The following is a 15,258-nucleotide window of genomic DNA, read 5'->3' as shown; positions in this document are numbered from 1 at the left end:
AAATGATCAGGATGGATTAAAGGACAGGCACATCCTTATTTCTATAGAGAGCAGTTGCAAGTTCAAGGAAGCAGAGTGTGGCAACAGAAGGTTCCAGACACTGAGGAAGAAATGAAAGGAAGAAGTTCTAGAAAATGGAAAGAAATCTCCTGGGTGGCGCCTGTGGCTCAAGGAGTAGGGCACCAGCCCTATATACCGGGGGTGGTGGGTTCAAGCCTGGCTCTGGCCAAAAACCGCCAAAAAAATAAAGAAAGAGAGAAAGAAATCTCCAATGGTTGGGAGGATGGAACTTGATGTCTTATATCCTCTGACTAGCAGGAATGTCCGTTCTCCCAGGTCACAGGCAGAAGGTGGCAAGAGCTTCTTGGTAACCACCCAACAAGATGACAGGAGCCTCTCTCTGAAGGCATATCCTGACTACATAAAGCCAGGTACAATACACATACGCCCCTTCTCAAAGATCCACGAGTTTCTATCTTTCCATTTCCAGAGAATCCCTGGGGACAAACCCTGTGAGGCAGAAAGGGGGCCTTTCTTGTGGGTTATATTTGTAATACAGAGATGCTTCCCAGGACTACCAGTGACCAGGGAGGGAAAGCATATCCCTGCTGCCTGTTCAGGACATGGCCTCCCCTTCATGCACCCAGGGAAGGTGTAGACTGCTTTTTAGAAATGGTGAAGGATAATTTCCCTTCCACAGAACGGCTGCAGAACACTACACAATTACATAGCCACGTGTTCTCCTTTAACCTTCAGTGCAGTGACTCCCTGCCTTGTCTACACACTGGAATCCCCTGGGTGTCTTCCAAAATTACCAATGCCTGTGTTTCTCCCCTCACCAATGACGTCCCTCACCTAGAGATTGTGATTTAATACATTTTGGGAGTGGCCTGGGTTTAATAAAAGATGTCCAGGTGTACAATAGATAAATTTGGGAACCATTGCTTTAATGTCAAGGTCCCCCCGGAAATTACTTCTCCTTATGGGTGGTCTATTACCGTGCTCAGGACAACCCATCTCCACAATGCTAATCTGTTCTGGAAAAGTTATCTAGAATATTTTCAGAATGAGGGAAAATGCATGTGAAACAATACAAGCAAAGTATATGAACTGTAGAATGATAAATGTGTCTGCTCCAAGACCTGGGCTTTTTTCTGGATAGCTAAACAGCATCAAGATGTAACCACCAAATAAGTGAGATTTTCCTTTTTTGATTTTTTTCTTTTTTGAGACAGAATCTCACTTTGTCACCCTCTGTTGAGTGCTACGTTGTCATAGCTCACAGCAAACCTCAAACTCTTGGACTCAAGCAATTCTCTTGGCTCGGCCTCCCAAGTAGCTGGGATTACAGGCACCCGCCACAACACCTGGCTATTTTTAGAGATGGGTTCTCACTCTTGCTCAGGCTGGTCTCGAACTCCTGAGCTCAGGCAATCCACCTGCCTCAGCCTCCCAGAGTGCTAGGATTACAGGATGAGCCACTGAGCCCAGCCCCTAAAATCTTTTTTTTTATTTTAATTTCAGATTAATATGAGAATACATACAATTAGGTTACAGTGCTTCAGGGAGGTTTGTTTTTTTCTTTTTGTGAGACAGAATCTCACTTTATCAACCTTGCTGGAGTCCCATGGCATCATAGCTCACAGCAACCTCAAACTCTTGGATTTAAGAGATCCTCTTGCCTCAGCCTCCCAAGTGGCTGGGACTACAGGTGTCCAACACAATGCCTGGCTATTTTTTAGAGATGGGTCTCACTCTTGCTCAGACTGGTCTCAAACTCCTGAGCTTAGGCAATCCACCTGCCTCGTCCTCCCAGAGTGCTAGGATTACAGGCATGAGCCACTGCGCCCAAGTTTTCTTTTTTTGAGACAGAGTCTTGCTCTGTTGTCTGGGATAGAGTGCCATGGACTTACCCTAGCTCACAGCAACCTCAAACTCCTGGGCTCAAGCGATCCTCCTGCCTCAGCCTCCCAAGTAGCTGGGACAACCAGCATACACCACAACGCCTGGCTATTTTTCTATTTTGGGTAGAGACAGGGTCCCACTCTTACTCAGGCTGATCTCGATCTCCTGAACTCAAGTGATACTCTCACTTTAGCTAGCATTACAGGCGTGAGCACTTCATCCAGCCAGATAATTTAAGTTTTATGCCATCTCTATATGTGGGATGGATTTTGTGTTTATGTATGCATATGCTTATAAATATTTAGACTGAAAGCGATGCGAAACTAGAATATCTTTCTCTCTTCTCTAACCTTCATCCACGTTGAGCTTAAGCAACTCAAGAACACATATCGTATCTTGAATGTGCCACTGTGTGAGATCTTAAAGATAAATTTTACACCCAGTGAGTTCCCAGTAAATATTCTTTAACACTCCTGTTGCTGCTGGTTCTTCTGTCGCTGGCTAATGGGCCAAGGAACAGTCACAGGCATTCCTTGAGTGACAAGGCATTCCTGAGTGACAAGGCATTCCTCCTGGAAGCACAGCCAGGGGTCCTTCTTGGAGATACCAAGTATGATCTCTTCCCAATTACAAGATCTCAGATAAAGACTAGTACCTATTCCCCAGGGAGGACACTGACCACTAGAGAACTAAAAGCAGTGAGCTCATCTCACAGCTTCCCACTCCACTGTCCTTTAGATAGGAAAATAGTTATTTTTATCATTCCAAATAGGAAGCTGCCTCCAGCCAGAAGAGGTTCTACAAGCATCCTCGAGAGACCTGGACCATAGAGTCAGCTAGTCCTCAGAGTCCCTGGCTGATGCAATCTGAGGACATTCCCCAGAAGGCATACTCCTCACTTCTTAGTTTAGGAAAATAAATTGAAAGTTTGAGAAAACAATCCTAAACATCACCCTACTTTGACTTCAGATACAAAAGACAGATCCAGCCCGTGGTAGCTCAGCCCAGCAGCGTTCGGCAAAGATCAAAGCCCATGAAAGCATGGACCCCACCGCTGGAGGCTGTGTCAGTGGGTACCATCACCACAGCACACAAGCAAACCAACGCACTCCTGCCCTCTGCCTTGTCTTTTCCTTTTTCAACCGTCTTTAAAAGCTTTTTTTCCCCCTCTTATAGCAGAGTCCTTCGTGGAGACTGTCTAACAATGTATTTAATTAGCAGAACACAGAATCCAATCTCAGCTGTGTTTTACCTCAGTGCGCTACAGGGGATCCTCCAGAAGTCTTTATAAAAGAATAACTTAAAATGAATATTTAACACCCATAGCTTCACTTTGATCTTAAATAAAATAGATCATTTGACACACTTGGGGCTGTCAGTTGGTGGGAGAGAGAATGGTTAAAAAAATGAAATCAATAACAAGACACCAAAGTGTCACAAGTATAGTGGTATCATGATGCAGATTTCACCTGTGGCTTCACCTTCTATGAGTAGATCATTCTTGAAGCAGCGTTTTTATATAGAAAAAAAGCAATCCTCCGGCCAATCTGTTTCCTAACTTCTTCCTAACTGGCATTAGTAACCACACTTGTCTTCTGATGTCCTGGATTTACATGACACTGCTCTTTTCTGGTCCTTTTCCTAACTCTCAATCCCTCTCTTCCCTGTCCTGCTCAGGGGCACATCATGTTCAAGTGATGGGCTCTTCAGGCTGTGTTCTCAGCCCTTTTCTCGGATGGTCTCCCTGGTGACCACATACACTCCTACGATTCTAACTATTATCTGTCCAGTTAGATATGCCTTCCAGATGTATATTTCTCACCTGGGTCCACATCCCACTGTTTCCTGGTCATAGATTATCCTTCACAGAGATTCCTCAGAGTCAACATGTACAAAATGAAATGGATCATTCTGATTCCTAAATGCCCCTTCCATTTCCTATCTTGGAACTAGCACCATCCAGAGGTATCCAACCCATGGACCACAGGTTGTTTGCAGATTTCGTAAGGACTTTTTTGATTATCTATAGTGGCATAGACTTTTTTTTGCTCATCAGCTTTCATTAGTGTCTGTGTATTTAAATGTGTGGCCTAAGACATTCTTCTTCTTCCAACGTGTGGCAGAGAAGACAAAAGGTTGAACACCCCTGAATCCACCAAGCCATAAATTCAAGTCCGTCCTTAATCCTCCTGCTCATGCTCTATAACCAAATTATCAATATTTGTCCCAGTTAAGAATTGTAGTTGGCTGCTAGGTGGAAACATATGGAAATCATAGTAGGTTCAACAAGAAAATATTTCTTTTTTCTCACAGAAGTAGATGTCCAAGGTTGGTATATTAGGTCTGCCATGTCTTCAGATCCCTGGACTCTTGCCTTTCTTCTCAGCCAACCTTGTTACAAAACTTCCATCCTGAAGAGCAACTCACGGTTCCACGATGGCTAGTCCCAAGTCTTAGGGCAAAAAGAAAGATAAAGAAGGAAGAGGCAAGTAAGGCACTTCAAGCTATATAAGCCCCTTATAACAGTTTTGTAGACGCCCAGCCCATCATTTAGGTCATCTCACAGTAGCTATCCCTGTAAGGAAGTCTGAGAGACTGAAGTTTTTAGCTGGGCCCTTTAAGCCTCCAAAAACATATAATGTCTATTCACAAAGAGAAAGCATAGAACAGCTATTAGTAAGGTAAGATAGGAACCAGTGGTACCATTCTACTTTCTTAATATATTTCAAATTCATCTCCTAACATACTCTGTTCAGACCTCCAGCATTTCTACTGTGGATTACTTCAATCTCCTCCCAATCAGACACCTTGCCCACCGCCTGTGCCCCTCTCAGATGTTCTTCCCACTGCCGCCATAGCTATCTTTCCTGAATGAGAATACAATCTGGTCAGTCCTTGCATAAAATCTTGTAAGAGTTCCCCTTTAGCCTTCAAGAAAAAGCCCAAATTTCTTCGCATGGTTTCAAGCCCTTCCTGATCTGGTTCCACAACACTTCTGAGCTTTCCCTCTTCTCTCCCCCAAGGACCAGGTACTCCAACCACTCTGTCATCCCAGAACATCTCAGTTCTCTCCTACCCTCCCATCCTTACAATTTCTATCTCTCTGTATGCAAGACAGACATTTCCATGCATAACCAACAATTAAAGATCCAAGGAACTGCCCCATAGCAAGACCACCTGTTCATAGAGTGAAAAATAGTCAGCAAAATATGTTCTTTGTTACTCATAGAAATATCACTCTTTGAAACACAACAGGCCCACCTCCTCTGGCTCCAGAAATAATCTAAAGATGTTCTATACTTGGGGAGACCAAAATATGCCACCCAGATTATGAAGAATGGTTGAGCTGAAGGCAATCTAGAAGCAGATGCAAGAAAGCTCTCTGCCTTCCTTGTATTTACCTAAAAGTAAAAGATGAGCTGCACTTTGTCCTACCAGGGGACACAAAGGTTAACCACTGAAGACAACTGTGGACGCTTCTCTGCCCGGAAATGGTACCAGAGGAATCTACATTATCCGGCTATACCAACTTTTATCTGACAGTTATTTGCTTTCCCCCAAGTTGCCACCCCTAGAAATTCAAAGTCCCTTTTCTGTTTCTTGTCACTCCTTTAAAAATGTACAGTTCTTTGTTGAAGATGTTATGTAAGCTGGAATTTGAAGCTGCTTCTTGGAAAACCACTTATTTCCTGGGAATATGTGAAATATACATGTTAATAAACTTCTGTTTATTTCTGTCTTATTAATCTGTCTTTTGTCACAGGAGTCCATTTCAATGAAGAATCTATGAGGGTCGGAGAAAAAAAATGTTTTTCTTCCCCTACACTATCAAGGAAGAAAGATGTGGGGGACTTTTACCCATCGCCTTCTTGATAGCCTATATCGTCAATGAGCCCAGAATTCCACATGTCTAATGCAAGGAAGGAGAACATGCAGCTTCTCACTTGAGGAGTACATCTTGTCAGCTGGGACACCCCTAAGTAGATAAAAGCAGACCACAGAAAAGGGGGGAAATGATGAACGAAAAAGCAGATAATGATGAAAGAGGAGCAATAGCATGGATACATAGAATCTCCTGGAAAATATATTCAACAGTCTAGATTCCACCCTGAGAAGTGGGGCTGGTGGGCAAAAACAGAGAGAATCAAGAAGCTAAAGCCAATGTGATGTTGGTGAAATAGCCGATGTCCTATTTTTCTTAAAACCAAGCTGCTTCCCTGCGAATATAAGGAAAAAAAAAAAAAAATCACAGGGTTACTGCTGGGTAAACAAGGTGAAGGTAACACAAGGTAATGTGTTTATAATACCCTGAACACAGATCCTCTGGCTATTTGGAGACCCCTGTGGAAAATGGTACCCTGAGTCTATTTTGCCATCTGTCTACCGGCTCCTTCCTGGGAGCCTTCCACAGACCTTGTTCATGCCTGTTTGACACTGTCCTTTCTACTCTAAATAAACGCTACTGGCAGGGAGCTGGCCTGTCACCCCACCTGTGACTAACACTTAGCTGCCTTTTTCAGCGCATGCATCTCCAGGAATGAAATTGGTAAATGAGTCACATGTCCTAGAGAGAAAAATATAAGGATTACCAAGGCGCTCCAATAACTGAAACTGCTAAGAACACACCTCAGCTGTCTGTCTACTTATGTAACCATAGCTCTGTGGAAAAATTCCTTTTAGAGACGTCAGCAGGAAAAGACCCAAATCTTTGCAGATCTGGGTTTTTCAGAGATTCTTCTCTTTCACCATTTACTGCTTCTCCACTTGATACTCCTAAAAAAAAAAAAAAACTGTTCCATATTTTCAGCACAAATAATTAAAGAGAAATATAAGACAGGTCTAGAAAATGCCAAAATTTGTCTCCCCTGCAACCCAAAGCAATTTCTTAATGAAAGGCATTGGGTGAATTATGAAAGCGAATCAAAAGTTTTGGAGAAAAGGGAAGATGAGCCCCAAGAAGCACCAGCTATTGTGATATTAATCTTTCTTGATATTCGCATAGCCTTTGTAGTCATAGGTTGCAGTAGTTGTCTGGTGTACCTAGAAAACTGACCATCAAGACTGGAATACTTGACTATAATCTGGATTAAGGGTTATCCTCAAAACCCTGCCCAGCAGCATGCACAGATGAGATGGTGCAGCCCCAGAATTCCCCATCCCTTTCCTAGACCATTACCAAGGTCTAGGACAAGCTCAAATTGGCCGTGTTACTGGCCTTGCACTCTCCTTGTTGCCTCTAGTTCTCTACTGTTCATCGATAAATAACAAGGCAGGGAAGACCAGCACCTTTGAAGAGCACTGGTGGGCTACTGCATCAAAGGAAAGGAAAGATTTCTTTTGTAACCCATCATTCAGTTCATGGTTGAGGTCCCCTAGCAAAAGGCAGATGAATGAGAGAAAAATCACACAAATTTATCTATAAGTTTTATGTTACACAGGCCTCTTCATAAAGAAAAGGAGACCCAAAGAAACAGACACACCTGTATATTTGTCACATTAAGTTTGACAAAGAAATGAACAGTCATGGAGAAGTATGATTAGACAAAGGGGTTGTGATCTAATGGTAATAAAGTTGGGGGCACTTAGGAAGGCCTGTTTTGCTCAGATTCTTCTGTGTCCCCATATCTTCAGAAATAAGGCTGCTCCTTTCCTCCAGATACTACAGAGAGTATCTCTCAAATGAGGAAAATCTTAAAAGATCTTCTTCAAAGGAAGGTCAGGGAATCCTTGCCAGGTTTTATGGCCCATTTCGGGAAGGAAGGGCAGTGGGGAAAGTGAGAGAGCCCTTCCTGAATCTGCTGTTTTTGCAAATGCCATGGTGCCATATTCTGGGGTAGTGCGTCCTGAACCCCAACATAATCTAGCACACACTTGGCTTCTTTGACATCTCTTTAATTGTAACAATAACGATGCCCACAAAGAACTCTCTGGTCCACGATAATTTGCGTGGAGGCTTTTTGCTTAGTAGTAAGAACTTGGATCTGTCTTCATTAATCTTTGGATCTGCCAAGGCTGCCGACGAAACTGCAGTAAAGAAGGCTTGGAGTAAGAAACACAGCAGTCAGTGGCAGAGTTAATTATGCATGCAGCTAACAACAATTTTGGAACAAGACCAGGTGTAAATCAATGAAATAGAGTAGATCTGGATTTTTTTTCCCCCCTCTCTTCTGCAAGCTATTCCCTGCTGCTTAGATAGGAAGGTTTCTGAAAGTGAAGTTCTCTGGAGATCGCATATGTTTGGGGGAACGTATGAAGGCAAACAGAAAAGTTATTATACTTAGGTGTTAACTTTCAAGTTTTGCTTTTGGGTCTCACATACTTTTAACCCAGTAAAGGTGAACGAGACAAATGCTACCATCCTGGAGCTCCCGCCTGTGTCTGTTCTGAAGTTGAGGCATCCATAAAAGCCCACCATCTCTTGATTCCCAGCTCAAGACGGCAGGCCAGGGGTGAGTAAGAGGCAGCGCAGGAGAAGAATAACCCCCAGTGGACTCCTGGTACAAAAACAGATTAACAAGAGAAAACCAAACAGAAGTTTAGCAATAACGTATATTTCTCATATAAATGGGAAACACACAGAAAATTAGTAGTTCTCAAAGAGGAAGCTTGGAATTCCTGCTTAGGTAGTATCTTCAACCAAAAAAAAAAAAAAAAAACTCTGTAAATGTTTAAAGCAGTGACAAGACAAAGGCAAAGGACTTTGAGTTTCTTGGGACAGCAGCTTGGGGAAAAGCAAATAAATGGTAGATAAAAGTTAGTTAGTACAGCTGCTTCATGGAGATCCCTCTGGTACCATCTCCAGTATAGTAAGTGTCCAAAGCCGTCTTCAGAGGTTAACCTCTTAGCCCCTTCTGCTTGGTGGAAGAGGTGGGCAGGTGCCTTTTCTCTTTGTAAATCCATATGCTACAAATGGAGGGCACAGAGATTTTTCGCACCTGTTTCTTCTTGATGGCCTTCAGCTCAACAATCGTCCATATTTTGGGGTGACATATTCTGGTGTCCTGTAGCAGCTGACTAGGAGCAAGAGAATAATGCTGTCCTGAGTAATAACTTTTCTCTCTTTTCCCTACTCAGAAGCACAATTCTCTTGATTTCTTTGTGTCTCTTGGAAAGGTGATAATCTGTTTATGAAAGTATCTACCTGTGTTTTTAGTTGGTATTTTAAAGCAAAAGAGTTCATGGATGAATGAAAGACGGGGAATTAGGTTAGCCACACATTTATTTTTTCCTCCGAAATTGTGACGAGAGTAGATACCCACCAGTATCACATCTACACCATTCCAAGTATTTTACATATCAATTTGTTTTCTAGTATGGGCTGTACAAACTGCCCCAGGGAGCCACTTATTAATACTTTATTCACTTCAGAAAATACAAACAAAGCAGGCAAAGTTGCCATATCTGATGCAACTTCTTTTAGGGTTGAAGCAACCACTGATGTAAAACTCCAGGGAATCTCACAGTTAAAACCACTGAGGACGACCTTGTAAGGGAAGAAGCTCTTCTTCTTCTTCTTCTTCTTTTTTTTTTTTTTTTTTGCCACCAGCCCTCCGTCTTGACTTTGAAATCCTTGGGCCTCTCTTTCATTTGGCTGACTGCTACCTAGCGTGCAAATTAGAAAACTAAAAGAGAAGAGAGAGTGTTGAACTTCTGTGCAGCGGGACCCATAACACTGTGGGACAAATGGATGATGAAAGGAAATAATCATATACCTTTCTTTTCCAAGCATCCATTCCTGAGGTTTGCAGTTCCAACTCTGTATCATCCCATCTATTCAAGGCACTTTCTTTTTTTTTTTTTTTTGAGACAGAGTCTTACTAAGTTGCCCTCGGTAGAGTTTCGTGGCATCACAGCTCACAGCAACCTCAAACTTTTGGGCTTAAGTGATTCTCTTGGTCAGCCTCCCAAGTAGCTGGGACTATAGGCATCTGCTACAACATCTGGCTATTTTGTTGTTGCAGTTGTCATTGTTGTTTGGCAGGCCCAGGCTGGGTTGGAACCCACCAGCTCCGGTATATGTAGCTGACGCCCTAGCCACTGAGCTACAGGTGCCGAGCCTCAAGGCACTTTCTGAAGGTGGGGGCTATAGGGAAAGTACCCCCAGACACCATACTCAGGGATGTTAATTCAAGCTCTTTGGAAATTACTAGAGCTGATGTGCTTACTTGCACAATCCAATAAGAATCATTAGATGCATTAATATCCCCAAGCCCTCTGATACGACTGTGGGAAGTTACAAAGACTTCTGAGATGACTGGACACCAATTATGGCACTACCAATGTTTTCCACAAAAGCCTTTCTCCCCCTCATTCATTCTGATGAAAAGGCTGAGATGCAGAGAAACATCACCACTGTATAAAAGGTCATTGGATCCTTGACGTCCCCAGCCTTCCTGGTGAGAAAGATCAGCAGTCACCATTCATACTAAGTATTGTTTTTACTCAGCCACATATTTCAAGGCTTTCTTGAAACTGAGCATGGAAAGTTCCAGGCTTAGGGTTTGTTTTCAAAAGAAACCAGATTTACAGGCTAAAGTGATGAAGTGTTGAACCACAAAATACATTACCTCCCAGGAAAGCCCCTTAAACTCAGGCAAAATTCTTTCTTTATTCACCTGAGGTATTTCACTAGAACTTGAAATTGTGTTTCCAACTGATAGCACCACAGGAATGGCTGTTGGACCAGTGCTTGGTCTACCACCGACAAACATCCAGCTGGACAGAAGAGAAAAAGTGTGTAAACCTATTTGCCAGACCAGGTGAAGAATGGGGTTTTGGTTGTTGCTGTTTCCATATACCGAGCAGACAGACTATAACTTCTTTTTCTTCTCCTTTTAAAAGCTAATTCCACATTTTATCTCTATAGCATCCTGTCACCTAAAGAGTCATGAGGATTTAAGGGGGAAAAAGTTCCGTTCAAATTGATTTTTTTTTAATTGGCTTTCTAAATGTAAGTGATAATAGCCAAAGACTAAAAAAACAAAAAAAGAGACTCATTTTTCAATGATCTCATCTTTCCACCCTGAACACATATCACTTAATTCAATCCTCGCACATAGGACCACACATCTGTTACCATTCCTGCATTTGCTCTACTGATTAACACAGGTCATCCCATTAATAGGAAATGGGTGAGCCAGGATATCACACTTTAATTTTTACAGCCTAATAGTTTGTAGTGAGAGGAAGGTGGAGCCCCATCTAGGAAAGGAATAACTCCAGTAAGTGACACTCAGGAAAAGAGCAAAAAAGAAAAGAAAACAAAACGAAACCTGGATTTCTCTTGCTGATCTTATTTCACAGTGGAGAGTTTGTCTGTCTGTCTCTCCCCACCCTCAGCTCCCTTCAAGACCTAAGAAGGTCGGTAAATAGAAAAGCCTCAAATTCAAAGTGCTCTTGAATATTCATCTGAGGAAGGTTCCTGTCAAAAGATGCATGACAAGAGCTGGAGGTCTCCCCTCTTCATCCAGGTTCACCCAGGGGGACATGAAGAGGCCCGAGTAAGCTCACTCTGGACGCCTCCCTATCAGAGGGTACAGGCCTCTGAGGCGACGGGGAGCAGGAGAGACCTCAGTCACATTTAGATGTGGAGAAGTACGACCATGTTGTGTTTTTAAAAAAAAAAAAAGAGAGAGAGATGTAAAAAATACAGACCACAGTTGAAAGCACATATAATGAGAATAAGAAGGGGTTTGTCAGTCTAGGCAGACATGATACAGAGGGTCTGGTCAACTTCAGTCCAGTCTGATCTTTCACCCCTGTCTCCCATTCTTAACTACTTTGTAAATTCAGCTCCCATCCTAAAGATGCCTATCTTGAGTAGTTTAGGCAGATTGATTTAGGAGATTAACTTTTGAATTGGAACATTATTCTGGATCACGAATTATACTGATTATTGTTGACTATGGATCATGGGTTCTGCCGATTATTGTTTAAGATCATTGATAAGATATTGGTTAACACGGCTTCACTTTGAACTCAAATATATAAAACTAATTTTGAAAATGGAAGAACAGAATAGTCTCGGAAAGGCTACTCTCACTGTTCTCCACAATCCCGGCCTTCTGACAAAGTTTGGTGGCTCTATCCCCGTCTCTGCATATTGGCTGACAGTGACAGGCGGCCGGACCCTCTTCGTTCCGAAACACAGTCATTCCCTGACAAGCTGTGCGATTTTTCTCAACACAAATCAGGGCTTTAAAAACCTTGGAGGGGATAAATGGAATCACAGGGCAAGCGCAACAGGATACAGTGAGTCATCTCAACTTCCTGCTATACACAAACCCTACAAAAGCTCAATGTGTCTCGATTTTTGCTGGGGGGTTTCCTCCTTGATCCAGCCTCAGATTTCTATGCCTTGCCCCTTCCTTCTTTTTCTTTCTCCCTATGCATCACATTTGCCCTAGATCCTTGTTTTGGTCTATAAATAATGTCATTGTATTATGCTGGACATTGGGTTTTAAATGTCAGCATCCTGGACACAGCCTTATACTATGAGATAACATAACAGCTTTTCAAACGCATTCCTACAGCACTGAACTAATGGAGGTATTCAGCTGCTAAACATTTTTTAAATGGTGATATTTCTATAACCCCAGGGGTGAGTTAAGGGATAGAATTGCCTCAACTTTTTCTCCAGTAGCTTTTCCTGAAATTTACAGTTTTTCAGAAAAACTGTAAGAAAAGAAAAATTGGGGGCGGCGCCTGTGGCTCAGTCGGTAAGGCGCCAGCCCCATATACCGAGGGTGGCAGGTTCAAGCCCTGGCCGAACTGCAACAAAAAAATAGCCGGGTGTTGCGACGGGCGCCTATAGTCCCAGCTACTAGGGAGGTGAGGCAGGAGACTAGCTTAAGCCCAGGAGTTGGAGGTTGCTGTGAGCTGTGTGATGCCATGGCACTCTACCGAGGGCCATAAAGTGAGACTCTGTCTCTACAAAAAAAAAAAAAAAATTGGGAAGGAATGTTAGAGGAAAAAAATAGAAATTTTTTTTTTTGTTTTTTGAACTAAACTTACTCTATTTCTGGTCCCTACTGGCCTGGCTGGTAGGAAATACAGTCTCAGTCCTGAGACAACAATGCTATATTCTCTAGGATGTGGAGAAGCTAGGAAGAGAAAAGAAGGTACCAGGAGGTTGAGCTGAGGAAGCCGCTATCATAGCCAACACTCCTTCTTTCCCTCCCACTGTTGTTGAGCACTGGTGGCCTCTCAAGATTTGACATTCTACTCTCAAGGAGCTCAGAGAGCCACCTTAGCAGTCATCGTGTCCACAGACCCGCCCATGGGACCCTCGCCCCTGCTCCATATGCATCCTGCCACAATCCTCACGAGGTTCTTGGCACAAGAGGGGTCATCTTCCTCTATACCAGCAGTTCTCAACCTGTGGGTCACAAACCAATGTATTTTAACAATGAAAATACATTGCGGCATTAGGAGGGTTGAGAACCACTGCTCTGTACTCCTAGGTTCTATTCTGGGGATGTGCAAACTAAACTGGTAAAAGATAGATTAACAACAGAAAATAACACACATTTAATTGTGTACATATGTACTGGAATTCACAAAGAAGAGTGACTCCGGAGGTAGTTAGAATTTGGACTTATATACTAACCTAATAAGGGAGGAGGAGGGGCAGAGGGGCACTTCTGGGAGAAGCAAATGGCTTTTTGTTTTTTGTGTTTTCTTTAATTTTGCAATATCTTATTAGGCAATTTTTCAAACATACAATAAGTTGAGAGAATCATACAGTGATCAGCCATACACCCACCACATACATTTCATAATTGTTTTTTCTTCTTCTTTACATGTAGGAAATTTGTTCATAGGGAGGCCACAAGTTTTGTGCCCTTCATCACAATTATCCCAGATTGGGTATGTTATGAATAAAGGAGCAAATGGATTTTTGGAAAAATAAATGGGCCCATCATAAGGTAAGTGGGAGGTATGATAGTTTTGTGACAATATCTATTTAGGGGTGTGGTACCAATTTCTCATCTCCAGAAAGAGAAGATTAGAATTGCTTCTAGGGAGGGAATTTATGACAATTGATAAAGCTTTTGAGAAGCTTCACTTTTAAGCAGATAAGACAATTGAGGAACTCAAATACCTCACCTCAAAATAATTTTTTATGCCACTGTGGCTCATGCTAGACCCTCTCAGGGCCCAGGACCTCCCATGCTTAGAAATACTAAAGCCAGCCCCTCCTCTTAGCTTCATGAAATCTCCTACTCCTCACTCACCAACTCCAAGCTAATCACCTTCTCAAATGCAAACATCTTCCTTCATCCCCTTCTTCTCCTGGACCACCCAGTTTAATCCTACTCAGAGTGTCTTAAAAACAAAGCACTAGGCAGGATTTTCTCATGGGTACCAACGAATCTTGCTTTGGTCTATAACACAAAGGCTTGGTTTCTGAGGAACGAAGAAGGTAAAAAAATAACGGAGAACAAAATTAGATGGAACATATTCTTCTTAGTAAAGTATCTCAAGAATGGAAGAAAAAGTATCCAATGTACTCAAGCCCTACTATGAAACTAATTTATGGCTTTCACATGAAAGCTATAACCCAGTTATAACCTAAGAATATGGAGAAGGGGGAAAGGGAAGGGAGGGAGGGGGGAGGATGGGCAGAGGGAGGGTGATTAGTGGGATTACACCTACAGTGCATCTTACAAAGGTACATGTGAAACTTAGTAAATGTAGAATATAAATGTCTTAACACAATAACAAAGAAAATACCAGGAAGGCTATGTTAACCAGTGTGATGAAAATGTGTCAAACGGTCTATAAAACCAGTGTATGGTGCCCCATGATTGCATTAATGTACACAGCTATGATTTAATAATTAAAAAAATAAATTAAAAGATTTTTTTAAAAAATTAGCTATCTCAACAAATTATCCCTGAAAAATATCAATGGAGTCATTTAACACGATGTTTCTACTTTGGATAGATATATGTATATATGTGTGTGTTTGTACTGCATGTCTATAAATACGTACCAGCATATGGTTTAGATTGCTGGTAAAATTATTTCAAATTCATGATATTCTACCGAAAACACCTGATTTCCAAGTGCTATATGCCCTAAACCAATTGCAAACCACTGATATTGTATGTGTTAAAACATCTTGTGCCCTGTCAGGCACATGGTGGGTGCAGAATGATTGCTTGTTGATTCTGAATAACACCATCTGATTCTGTGGGAAAGAAGGAAAAAAGAGAATGAAATGTGTCTTGGGGAAGAGGGCCACTCAGCCAAGAAAAGGCAAGAGCAAGGTCCCCTTAAAGCTGAGGGGAGAAGATTCATCAGAGGGTAAGAGAATTGCCAGGTAAAATACAGGATGCCCAGTTAAAT

General features: G+C 42.2%; 1 pseudogene; it reads right to left on the bottom strand.

Moving 5' to 3' along the window:
• Positions 1 to 13,704: 13,704 nt before the first annotated feature.
• Positions 13,705 to 13,825, bottom strand: LOC128595251 (uncharacterized; annotated as a pseudogene).
• Between the last annotated feature and the right edge of the window lie 1,433 nt (positions 13,826 to 15,258).

The sequence above is a fragment of the Nycticebus coucang genome, chromosome 9, assembly GCF_027406575.1.
Source record: "Nycticebus coucang isolate mNycCou1 chromosome 9, mNycCou1.pri, whole genome shotgun sequence".
Classification (NCBI taxonomy): Eukaryota; Metazoa; Chordata; class Mammalia; order Primates; family Lorisidae; genus Nycticebus; species Nycticebus coucang.
Note: the sequence above shows the minus strand (reverse complement) of the source record. Positions and strands in the feature narration are given on the sequence as shown.